The sequence below is a fragment of the Falco punctatus genome (genome assembly GCF_963210335.1).
Source record: "Falco punctatus genome assembly, chromosome: 3".
NCBI classification, from domain to species: Eukaryota; Metazoa; Chordata; class Aves; order Falconiformes; family Falconidae; genus Falco; species Falco punctatus.
The window spans coordinates 120,414,019-120,427,086 of NC_137582.1; positions in this window are offsets into that span (position 1 = coordinate 120,414,019).

Genomic DNA, 13,068 nt, shown 5'->3' on the forward strand with positions numbered 1-13,068 from the left:
GTTAGCAGCCCTGCTCCTGCAAACCTCCTTCGAAGGCACTGAGAGCATCCTCCGAACAAGAGCAGGGAACCGGAGCTGGTTTGAACCCAGGTTAGGAAGTGATCTGTTGGGCAGGCGTTGGGTGCCTGTGAAAACCCTGTGCTGGGAGGAGGTCAGCAGTGGTGCCAGCAGCGTCAGACCCACTGGCTCAGGCTCCACCATCATCTCGCTCAGGGGTAACCAAGCTGCACCCTGCTAGCTCTGAGCCAGCCAGCACCTCTGCTCCCAGAGGGGCACAGTCCAGCTTCAGGTTTATTGTGTGTGGAACATTTGCAGGATTTGGGCTATAACTGTTTCCATCCTGATGCTTATTAGTAAGCCATCGATAGTTTAAGAAACTGCTATAGCCAGTGCAGAGACTGCTTACATCCATTTTTCTAGATGTTCATAATAGTTTGAAATGTCCAGCTGAGATTCACACATGCTGTCTGTGCCAGAGGGTGAGCTGTTTTGGAAAAACCAAAGGAAAATTACCATGATACTTCTGAGGCTATGAGGAGACAGATATTATTTCCCCATTGTTTATGATCAACTTCTTGTGCCTTCAAAAAGTTCAGGTCCGCAGCTGGAAGAGCCCATGGGGAGATGCTGGAGTTCAGCAGCGACATGACCTCCACCGAGGCTGCGCTGATGGGCGGCTCGGTGCACCCAGCAGCTCCATCACTGAGCCCTGACACTTGATATCACGATTTGGATCGGTTGCCAAGCTTTGAAATGGGAAATTGCGGGCAGTAGTGGTTTTGAGCATCAGAGCCAGGCAGGTGGCATGGGTGACTGGTCCCCGGGGGGTGCGCGGAGGTGCAGGCAGTGCCACAGGTGCAGCAGATCTCCAGAGCATCAGGAGATAGTGTATGGCCACAGGTCCCCAAGATGCACCAGCCATCGGTACAGAGCTGTAACGGCCTGGCTGGAGGTGTGGATAACAAGGCTAACTTTGCAATTGCAGCCTGGAGAATTGTCATTTCCTGATGGGCAAGGGAGATTACTCCCTAGGCTGATTTCCTGAAATATAAGAGTGGCTCAGACAGTGTTTGGGGCTCTCCAGCCCCTGCCAAGCTTGCTGAAACTCCTGGCAGCGACCTGCGGGATGCTCTGCTTGCCTCTCAGCTCCACCCCACTAGAGCTGTGAGCCGGGGCTCCTCTGCTGCCCAGCACTTGCCAGGCTGGCAGATGGGCACCCATGGCTTCCAGGCTCGCTGAGTCCTCAGCAGCTTGCCACACAGGTTGCTGCAGAGCGGGGATTGCCAAACCGTTCCGCAGCTTGCCAGATGGACCACCAGGCTGGCAGGAATCGTCTGCTCCTTGCTGCCCGTTTGGCAGGCTGTCGGCATCCCCAGGCTGGCCCGCTCCCCGGGGTGTCTTGGCCCAATGCTGCAGCAACCTGGAAGAATGCTCGGCAGCTGGGACCATCAGGACTTCCAGGTGCCTGCCTGGCCAGCTGCCGCAGAGTGGGAAAGCTGGGAGTTCAGGGAGCCCCAGAAACTAAATCCCATCTCTGGCACTGCAGCACTTTGGGGGTCTTCCTCTGCTACTGTATCTAGCAGGGTGCCACTGATGCTGCTGACCCCACTTGCTGGCACCCCTCATCCACTGTCAGAGACCTCCAGGCTGGGACACAGCTCAGGTCCTGCCACGAGCTGCTGGGGAGGGGTCTGGGCTCTGCACCAACCTGCTGCTGTGTGTTAGGGAGCTGCACGCTGCTGAGCCTGGGGATGCCGACTCCAGAGCTCGTCCATCCTCGTGGCACCGGACTGAGGGGTCGTCCCATCTCTGTGCTCACCCTCTGATCTCTTCTGGATCTTGTCTGGACTCCGACAGCCAAGTGCAGCCAAAATGGGCTTAGGTCTGCTGCAGGAGATTAATGGGTCTTTTTTCACACACACCCTTGCCCCCCTATGCACAGGGGCCGAAACTCTGCCAGGCAATTACATCCAGGAACATAAGCAAGTAATTGAAAAGACTTGCTGGCCAAAACATCAGGATCTATTTTCAGTACCTGAGTGAAAATATTATTCTCCAATGTGAGAGGAGAAGAGATGAAAGAACAAAAGGCTTTTTGAGACAAGTCAGGAACACCAAGTTACACCAGGACACAAGTTGAGCAGTGATTTCCTAAACCCCAAACTTGCTGCAGAAGGGCTTTGGTTGTGGTTAAACCATTGTCAGGAGCTTCCCACTGGTCCAGGTTGTGATTTCTGGTCCTGGGAGACCTCAGAGGAGGCTAGCCAAGGTTGGAACAGGAGCTGGTGGGTAGCTGGGAGCTTGCAGGGGCTGGGGGATGCCATGGGTGGTTGAAGCTGGGGCTGTGCATGGCCTCCTGCAGTCCCTGTGAGGCGGCCTCACCTGCTGGAGGCTCAGGAAGGAGCCCAGTGCTTGGGCACTGTGCTGGGGAGCAGAATGTTGCACCACGCCACAGGTCTCCTGGAGCGTGGTCAGTGCAGCCAAAGCAGGTTTGCAAAGCAGAGAGGTAGGGTCCAGTGGGTGCATCAGATCCTCGGGGATGAGACTTGGCACAGCCCCCTGTAGGTCTCAGGGCTCGGTTGCCCTGCCAAGACTGGTCCGTGTCTGCTTCAGTGCCAGCCTGGCACGGCGAAGGGACAGGTCAAGCCATCCCGCCCCAGGCAGGGTGCGCAGCCTTCACCTGGCCTGCTGCAAGTGGAACTGGGGCTGCAAACCGGTCTCTGCAAAAGGCCAGAACGGGGAGGTGTCGGGGCAGTGCGGGGGGGCTGAGACCCTGCTGGTCTTCCTCCCCACACCCCCACACGCGAGGCCCATGGGGCCAGTGCTGGGACGTGGCTGCTCTCCCTGCAGTGTGGGGTGTGCGGCACACATCTCCAGCAGCGCCCTGACAGGAGCCAAGCCCCTTCCCAGGCACACTAATCCTCTCGAATGCTCCCAAACGCTCTCGGTACAATAGCAGCCTTTCAAACCCCCACGCCAAGGAGAGTGGGAAAGATCACACACGTCACAGGAAAAGGCTGGGGATGTGTAGAAGGACGTTTCCCTCCCTGAGGTGGGCTTTGGTTGCTCATGAGCTGCCTGCCTTTTATGTGCTTTGAAAGGCAGCACTGATGTCTGGAGAAGCAGCTCTTTCAAATTACAGAACTTTGCTGCCTGCCTGCTTTGTGCTGAGAACTGTAATCCCAGGCAGAGAGCTGCAGGGGGAGAGACACTCACATGGACACACATGCACACCATGTCTAGACACGTGTGCACAGGTATGCACTTGGTGACACACACATGTACGGATGTGCTGAGCAGACCATCTCCTCCAGAGGCTCCTTCCAGCCTCAGCTGCTCTGTCACTCTGTGAACGGTTTTATCCTTTGCAGGAAATGCATGGAGATACAGCAAAGCTGTCAGCGGCGCACACAGCCCGGCTTGGGCTCCCGGTGCAGTGTGCAGGGAGGGATGGTGGATGCGCTGAGCCTCTGAGCAGGATGTCCCTCTGGCTGTCCTGCAGGGCCTGTGGTCCTGGTGTGGAGCTGTACAGGCAAAACCAGTCCAGCCATGGCACCAGCTGTATGGAGCAGGGCTGTGAGCCTGGGGTGAGGTGGGAGAGAGGTAGGCATGTGGACTGCAGTGCTTCACCTTCCCGCCCAGCACGTGGGACATCTGTAGTGAGATGCCTGTGTACACTGTGTGCTCCATGCTGCTTCTCTGCTAGGTGCAGAGATGGGTGCTGGGCTGTCCTGGCCCAGCCGCCATGGCAGAGCTGCATCTGTGCTCCCACGCAAAGTGTGGAGGACGTGAATGCCCTGGGTGATGCCCTGGGGCAGCTCCAAGCCCTGGCAGCTCTTCTCCGTCCCACAGGCTGCTCCCCGCCAGCAGCACCATGCCAGCAGCAAGACCCAGAGGGGCCCAGGGGCTGTGCTTGGCTCTCATTTCGCATCACCTGCCCTGACGCGATGCCTGTACCAACGGAGCCGCAGTGCCGGCAGGAGACAGCTGATGCCAAAGGGTTCCTTACCAAGAGGTTGGCCTGCCTTGGCAGCACATCCCATGTATCCCATGTATGGTAGATGTTGGGTGGGCTGGTCTCTCCACCCCATTGTTCTCGATCCATTTTTGGCCTGTGGGGCAGTAGCTGAGGGCTGCCACACCTGGGTGCAGGATGCACCTGACTGGAGACAGCGTGGGGTAAAAGAGATGTAAGTTGGGGGAGCATCCTTGGGCTGGAGCAGAGCCAATGAAGGGATGAAGTCCTGCAGCCTGAGGGGCCAGGCTAGGACTGGGTGAGTGCAACGTGCCAGTCTTGGACTGAGTGTCAGACAGGGGCAGCAGGCAGCTTCCTGGGGCTGCACAGAGGCAGGGACCCACTTGCTGTCAGCGCTGGGCAGAGGAGGGGGTCCTTGCACTGAGCCCTGCTGTAGCTCTGCCAAAAAACATCCAGGGAAAGTAGGGAGGAGACACGCAAGTGCCCAGGCACCAGGGAGCCTGTAGGCCCTTTCCCCAGGTGGCAAAAACTTTGGGGGCCAGTTCCTCTGCTTTCCCCCCGACTGGAGAGTTGAGTGTTTGATCTCCCTCTGCGTGGTGCCAGACCAGGGAACTGCTGGAGAGGAACTGGCACACCCAGGACCAGGGATTTGTGTGGGAAAAGGCCAACACTGTGCTCTTGGAGGGACTGTGATGGGGGTTTATGGTGGGGTAAGTGACAGGCAATGGCGCCCTCAGCCAGGTGCGTGCCTTCCCCGCACGTCTGCCCCCAGCACCTGCCCGTTTGCGGGTGGGAGCTGCCCTCCCTGCCCCCCCCTGCCCTGCCCGCCCTGGTGCCGCCGCCCGGGCGCGGGTACCGAAGGCATCGCTGGAGCGGCGCGGCGAAGCGAACATCCCGTTTCCGTGGCAACCGGGAGTCTCCCGGCAGCGGCGCGGTCCCCACCAGAGGGCACTGGCCACTCGTGGATGCGCCGCGGTCCCGGGAGGGGCCGGGCGGCGGGGGGGCAGCCGGCCCCGCTGCCGTGCCGGGGTGCAGGATGGGGTCCCAGCCCTCGCCCCTCCGCGCCGGAGGCCGCTGCAGCCCGTGGTGGGGAAGGAGCTCCAGGGGTGGGATACTGGCACCCCACGGGTGATGGGGAGCACACCCTGCTCATCCTTGGGGCACCCAGTGCCATCCTGCTGTGACCTGGGGAGCCCTGCGGTCAGCCCGGGGACAGGGACCTGCTGGGGTGGTGACCGTCTTTTCCTTCTTGCGGGTCCTCTGGTTATGTGCCGATGCTGGCACCTCCAGGGCTGAGCTGCCACCTTCCCCCAGCCCGCTGCACCCCTTGCTCATTTAATGTCCCTTTTATTCCTCCTCGAGACCCACATGGCTCTGAGCCCCACTGTCTCCCACGGACCTTCCCTAAAGTCTCCCTTTAAACTAAGGTGCTGGAGCAGCTATTTAAAGTGAAACTGATGCAGATCTGACTATGGATGGTCCCCCCAACAGCTCCAGGGGAGGAGCTTGGGTCATCCCAAGGGAGCCCTGCCATGCTAGAGGGAGCTGATCCTTATCATGGTGGGGCAAGACCCCTTCTCAGCCCCCTTAACACATCTCCAGCTCCATCCTGCCTTGGCACTGAAGCTATCTGAACTGGTGCCAAAAGCGCATCACCATCATCAGTAACATTGCTAAGACAAGCCTTCTATTTACATATTTCATAGCATTAAACATGCACTGCAGCCCACACACCACACCACAGGGGCTTTGTGTCCTCCCGACAGCAACTCCTCTGCTTGGTGGGGACACCAGCTGGCTTTCCCCCTCGGTGACCCATAGTTTCTGAAAGAAAACACAGCAGGTTCCCCCATCCTGGGTGCTACAACGGAGGACAATGATTAGTAAATCCTCCTGCTCTCATAGCAAGGCCTGTTTTGCTCTAGGAGCGGGATGGCCAGGAGCTTTCCCTGCCTTCAGCCCTGTGCCTTTATACGGTGCTGTGCTCAGAATTTCTACCCCCTGCTTGCTTTGCCAGACCTGGCTGCACTGTCTCCAGGCCCATCAACTCCCAGCACCTTGGCCTTACTGGAGTGGCTGCATGTCTGGGGGTGTGGGGGGAAGCTGGGCAATCTCTGCAGAACCCTGTGGCCCACAGGTGCCTATATGGACATCACCTGCCTGCACAGGGGAAACGAGGAGACTGGCATTTTAACTAGATCCTGTATGAATCTGCAAGAGTCAGAGGGAACATGTGCGTGGATTTCAGTCCTCGTTTGAATGCAGCTCAATGCCACAGCATTCCCAGGCTGAGAAGTTTTCCCTGGTCCCTTGCATGGTTCTGTAGCCTCAGGCACACAAGCACAACAAGAAACATCTGTCCTTCTTTCATGCAATCAGTTTCAATCACTAATAATTATCTCTCCTCTTCCTTTTTCCTCCTCTGCTGGCTGCTGTCCTAGTGCAGCATGATACTGCTGGAGACCAGGTACCCACCTGCTCCATGCCAGGGCATGTGCAGCATGAGGAGGCGAAGCCTTGCTTCTTTTTTTCTGGCCAGGCCTGGCCAGGGCTTAGCCTTGCTCGTCAGACCCTGCAGCCCTGGGGTTTTTGTTGAAAACCTCAGCCCTTGGAAGCAGGCGATGGGAGGACCTCAGCTCTCCTTGCTGGATAAAGGCAGTCTCCTTCTTCTTTGGTGGGGAAGAAAGCTGTGAGTACAGACTGAAAAGCAAAGGCACCACAGTTTCTTACCCTTTTATAAAGAGATTTCTAGGCAGTGTCCTGGTTTTGGGGGGCCTGAGCATGGCAATGCATCCCTTGGAGCCATGATTCATCTCCCTCTGGAGCAGGCAGCAAAGGGAGGATGTTTCTTGACACCATGAGAAAACACATCCCCCAAAAGGCATCATTCTTGTGGCAGGAGGGCTTGGGGTGAGCGCTCAGCTGGAGGGCTCCCCTTCCTGCTTGTGGGCAGATTTCGGGGTCAGCTGTCCTGGGAAGCCCTGCAACCTCAGCCTGGGCAGCAGAGCAAGAGCAGGCTGTGGAAAGCAAGCAGGGCTGGGCTGGCGCCCCACAGAGCAGCAAGCTCTAAAGCCTTGAGTCTTGCCACTGGGCTCCAGCCATGCGGGGCTGCATCGTGCAAACAGCAGAGCACCAGGGTCATGTTTGTATGGTTGGCAAAGCAAGGTGTCAGGCTAGCCCGGGTTTACGCTCAGCTTATCAGGTTAGCTCTGAGCTTGTTTTAAACACTGGCAAGTGGTGAGCTCCTGGCTCTGAATACCTGTGAAGATGAGACATATATATATTTACACATCTGTTATTAACCTAAAAATATAACTGAGCGACAGATTACCTGTCTTGGTTTTTCATGGAAATTCGAGGCTCTGAGCCTTTGCAGAGAATAGGAAGGGACAGATCAACTCTGCAGGTCTCCAGAGAGGGTCTGTGCCCGCCTTGTCAGTGTTAATGCACCGCAGGATGACCCTGTGAAATGGGAGTGGTGGAAAGAAACACTGAGGATGCCCAGCCCGCATTTGGACACACAGCATTTGTTACAGCCCAGCTCTTTCCCCGGAGCAGGACAGTGCATATCATACAGGTCTCCCACACCAGCTGCCAGAGCAGGTTCCTCTGCTGCAGACAGAAGGAGCCCTGGGGGGAGCCCAGACCTCAGCAACCCCTCTTCTGCAAATGACCTCAGAGCCCATTTGAGTTCCTGGCTTCCCACAAAAGAGGGGAGGGTCACAGATTTCCAGGGCTGCTGGACCATGTAGTTTCACCTCCCATCACCTGGGTGACCCCAAGATGTCCTGACAGCAGAGCTCCCCAAGAGCTTCTCACGGTGGCAGTTGCTGGGTATCCACCTCTTCCTTTCAATCTGATGGGAGAGAGGAATGGATTCACCCCCAGCCCCCAGCTCTGCTCCAGCTCTGCTGGAGCATTCTTCAACAGTGTGTGGTCTTCCCTGAGCAGGTGAATCAGTGGCCACCTTTGAAGTCATTGCACTTGGCCATCAAATCAGCATATCCTGTCCCCAACAGCTTTGGCCTGGTGAGTAGATGCTCCCTACGTGCTGGGAGCTCTGTGGGGGCAGTGGATACCCAAGCACTGAGCACTGGGACCACTGCTTTTCCAGCGCTGTGGCTGCCCGTGTGTGTCTGGGCATCCCTTGATTTCCATCAGCTCCAGCAGCTGACCAGGGCTGCTGCAGTTACGGCACCCACCTAACCGGGGAGCTTTCTCTGTCACCAGGAAATTGTAAGCATGTCATGAACTGCAGTGGTGGCTGAAGGTGAAAGCTGTGCAGTGACATGGGGACCTCTGGGTTGTTCATTTACTATAGGCTTTTCTATTTGGGATTTTGCACTCACATCCTGAGGGAAGGCTCCTGACTTAGGTGGCATCCCTGCCCACCCCACCAGGATGACCTGCTGACCCTGCTGCTACTGTGGTGGCCACTGAGCCTTGCTGCAGTGGCTCCAGGTATGTCCCTCACGCAGGGCCACTGCAGCAATCTTCAGGAGAAGTAATCTTCATGGCACAGTAGTCTCAGGAGAAGACCGGAGAGGAACTATTTAACCCACCAGAGCAAGACCTCCTCCCAGACCTACCCATCCATTGCCCCATTGAAAACCCTCATAAGATGCAGCCTCACCTGCTTGGAGCCAAGAATCGTAGAGCTGGGACTCATTCCCACCATCAGCAACCGAAAGCGGTGCATGCAGTTGAAGCCAACCATGCAAGCTGCCTTACAGGCAGGCAGCAGAGGACCATCCCTGAAGGTGGTGGCTTGTTTTACCCTAGACATAGTTCTGGCCTGCTCAGAAAGCCTGCCTTGCCCTGGAGATAGTGGTGTCCCTTCGCTGGGCTGAAATATCTCTGACTTTATGGGACCATGATGAGATGAATCCTGTCCCAACGTACATGCCGAGAGTGTCCAGATGGAGAATTAGCGTAGAATATCAGATGCTCCTCACATCTTTCCAGAGAAACCTTTGAGTCATTTGCTCCGAGGCTGTGTGGGTGTGTGGGTATTTGTGCTCATGCACGTGTGCTTGCACCTGGCTACTTGTGCAGACAAATTCATTCTGTGCCCATGCGTGCACCCTGTGGGCATAGTCAGGCCCTATGTTGTGCCCCTGCACGCTTGGGCACCTGGTGCATGTCTGCAGGGAGGGCGGCACCGAAGAACATGGGCAGACCCCTGTGCAGTCGCTGGATTTCCTCACAGGCAGCTGCAGATGAGGTGAGGCTCCCAGCATGGCCACTGTGGCTCTGTACACCGATGCTCTCGGAGCAGTGCACTGTCTGCACAGAGCAAGCTGGCGGAGACAAGATAACATGCCATGGGGAGCAAAGCTGCTTGGATCACCTCTAAAAGGCCTTATGTGATCAGACACTTATCACCTTAAATCCCCAGCTTGTCCTAGGTCACGTACCACAACCGGTCTATTACTAATATCATTAAGATCCCTTTGCTGGCTTCTAAATAATAAGCATAGGCGGGGACACTGTGATTAATGGAGGGCTGATGGATGAAACCCCCTGTCACCATTTAATACCTGTAACAATAGATTCATTAACTAGGATTAGTTTCAGACATAAGCTTTCTATACCCATGGCTATTACTCACTCAGTTCATTAACAGGACAGCATTAGTTCTGGTACCTTTGAGCTAGAATACATCCTGCATACAAATGATGCCCGGCACTGTAACTTTCAGGAAATCCGAAGACTGTTTATAAAAAGCTGGAATCTCTTAATTCAAACCTGTCAGTAAAGGCATTTCTGCTCTCATTTTCTGCACGCTTCATTTCTGAAGGTGAAGGATGGAGGTGATGTGCCAAAGTACAGCTTCCTGCTGCCCCAGCTCTTGCCCTCGGTAGAAGCTGTGGGCTGGGGTGGCTGCCCGCGGGATCTGTGGGGTGAGCTCTCCGGGCTTGCTGGGCGCTCACCACGGCGTGGCACTCTTGTTTCCCAGGACTTAACTCCAAAGAGTTTTGCTCGCCACCAAATGTGCTTAAAGGGACTGGCTGACAAGCTGGCTGTGGGCTGCTGCATCCTGAAGGTCTGTCTCCACAGCATCCTCCCAGGTTTGGCCAGTCTGTGAGAAGAAGGAAAACACTTATTTAATGTATCTGGTGTGGTTTTAAGCACATTTCTGCTCATGGTCCCTGGAAACAGGTGGTTGGACACTGCTTGGTGGGGATGTGATGGGTGCAGGTGATGGGGGATCTCTGGTGTCCAGAGAAATGGGCAACCCAGTGTCTGCAAACGGTGACTCGGGCAGGTCAAGGTGGCACTGGGTGAGTGCAGTCAAGGAGATACAGATGCTTTGGGATGTAGCTGGCCAGTGTGGGATATGAGGGATGCGTTCACCATCCTCTTTGATTGCCATGCAGGGAATGCTCCAGCTGTAATTGCCAGATGTTTGCTTAGCCTGGGATTTTGAGGTGGCGGCTTAGCTGTGGTGGGGCATTAGGAGAACAAGACTTCTTGTCTCATCTTGCTTAGCAAGAGAACAAAGCTACAGGGGTATCTGCCTGGCTTAGTTTTCCAGAGGTTCTCCCGTGCCTCCTACTAATCAGGAACCCAAGGGACAGCGTTCAAGAGGGGGATGATTTCTGCAGTGCGGTTCAGTGGGTTGTTGCACAGGCTGGCTGGGATGTCCTGGCAGGTGGAGGGCTGAAATGCCCCTGTGCCTTGGATGGTCACAGGGTTGGGACTGGACTTACCCTAGTGGCAAAATAAACATTTTCCAGGACTTCTAGATGAGTCCTATGCAGGGCAACTAATGCTGTGGCAGTGCCCAGGGAGCAAGGGCAGAACATCACCTGCCCACACCCAGTGCATGGAGGAGCAGCGAGAGGTCCCATAGCTTGGGGCTTAGCTGCTGTGCTCACACAAAGACTAGCTGCAGACAGCATACTCCCCTTGTCAGAAAAGCCACGGAAAAATGTACGTGTATCCAAAAATATTTTTGGAGTTGAAGTCAGTCTGCAGGATTTTATTCTACTGTGGAAAGTGCCTTCTCAGTTTATCATAATAAGTGTGATAAGTTCATTGTTACAGAAAATGCACAATATGTTTGGCCCAAAAAGCAAAATAAGGCTTCTGAGGATGCAAAAGCAAAGCTGAGTTCTTGCATTTTGATACATTTCAATCTCAGCCTCCTCCCTATTAGTATGCAGTGCTGAGCCAGGGGGGTAGGAGCTGAGATTTTGCACATATGGAAAGATAGGAAAGATAACCCATTTCCTCTAAGAACATTAACATGGGCTGGAAGAAATCACTTTGGGACCGAGAGAGAGGAACCAGGGCAGGAGAGGGAAGGAGAAGAGGTAATTACATTTCATAGATAACGATTTATATGGCATGAACCAAGAACGTGGCCCTGTGGTAAGGAGGCAGGAGAGGTGCACCGACAGCGGTGGGGCTGGAGAGCATCCCTCTGAGCAGTGTGCTGTGGCAGGTGCTCCTGGTCTACCTGTGAACGGTGGATTACAAAGGTCTTTGAAGATGCCTGGTTTGCGACACAAGGCAGGAACGGTGCATTTGACTAGAGGTTAATTTGAGGGGCAGCTTCAGGTCAAGCATGGAAAGAAATCAGGAGCTGCGAGCTCGGGTGCACACCAGCTGGCTGGTCCAGCTGCTGGTGAAAAGTGGTTCAACCGGAGTTGCTTGATTTCTCTTGAGGGCAATGAGGAGTACAGAGCAGTGCACCAGGGGCAGATTAGCCCTGTGCACTGATCCGGACTATAGGACACGACTGGCTGAGCAGCGGGTTATGGAGAACCTGGAGGTTGGTGGAGCCTGGGCTGAGTGCTAGCCAGCAGCCCACGCTCGCTGCAGGGAAGGCAAAGGCACTGTGCTGTGCTGGGACAGGCACGGCCGGCAGATGGAGGGCAGTTATCCCCCCCCCCCCCCCAGCATGGGTGAGGCTGCATCTGCAGTACCGTGTCCAGTGCTGGGCCTCCAGTTCAAAAGGGATGTGGGGAAACTGAAGCGAAGGGGTGGTTTGGGGCCTGGGGCACAGGACCTGCGAGGAGAGCAAGAGTGAGCTGGGCTGGGTTAGCCAGGGAAATGTGGGATGGTGACAGCCTGCAGCTGCCTGAAGGGTAGATACAGAGATGATGGAGCCAAACTCCTGGCTGTGGCAGACACAGTGACAAGGGACAGTGTCCACGGAGTGCAGCTTGGGAGGCCCAGGTTGGAGACAAGGGTAACCTCTTTCCCCTGGAGCGTGGTGCAGCTCTGAGGAGGGTCACAGAGGCACAGGCGTCTCCATCCTTGGTGAGACTTGGCTAGGCAGAGCCACGCCTACCCTGACCTAGAGCTGGGGACAGTCCTGCTCCGAGAGGGAGGATGGATTGGGACCTCCAGAATCCGCACACACACACAGACACACACAGCGTTGCTCTGACTCTGCAAAGACTGGGAGCGGGTGGGCAGACGGAGCAGATGAGCCATGCAGCCAGACACAGCCCTGGGGAGAGCCCACCAGCGGGCACAGATGCTACCAGTGTGCCTGCTTGTGCCATCCTGCTCCTGCCGATGTCCCAACTTGGTCACAATGGCCAAGGATGGCAGCAGTCACCACGTACCTGGTCTGAACTTGCTCTCAGCCTTCAGCAGTGCTTGTGGGGTTGGCGAGGAGGCGGCATGTCTAGAGGATGCTCCTGCTCTCTCCGCCTGGCAGAAATGAGCCCCCACTCCATCCTACATGGCAGGCGATCCCACAGATCAGCAACAGGAATCTTCTGTAGGGAGAACTTTGATAAAAATGGTGAGGAGGGGTGGGAAGAGAGGGAGGGAAATATATATATATATATATATATTTTTTTTTTTTTTTCCCACTGCAGATTTCGGTTTTTAATAAAAAACCAGAAACAGATTTTGACAATTTTGGCTCATTCTGATGAAAGATTTTTAATGAAAACTGAAACTGTCCTTAGGGAACACAAGCCTAAAAAAAAAGGCATCTATCAACCATCCAACCAAATTTGAGCCACAAACAAGTTTAATAAAAAAGTGGGAAGTGGTGTGGCAATGATGGAAAGATGTTGACATGTGTGGCCATGATGGAGAAAGGGATGGACAAGTGGAAGTCAGGA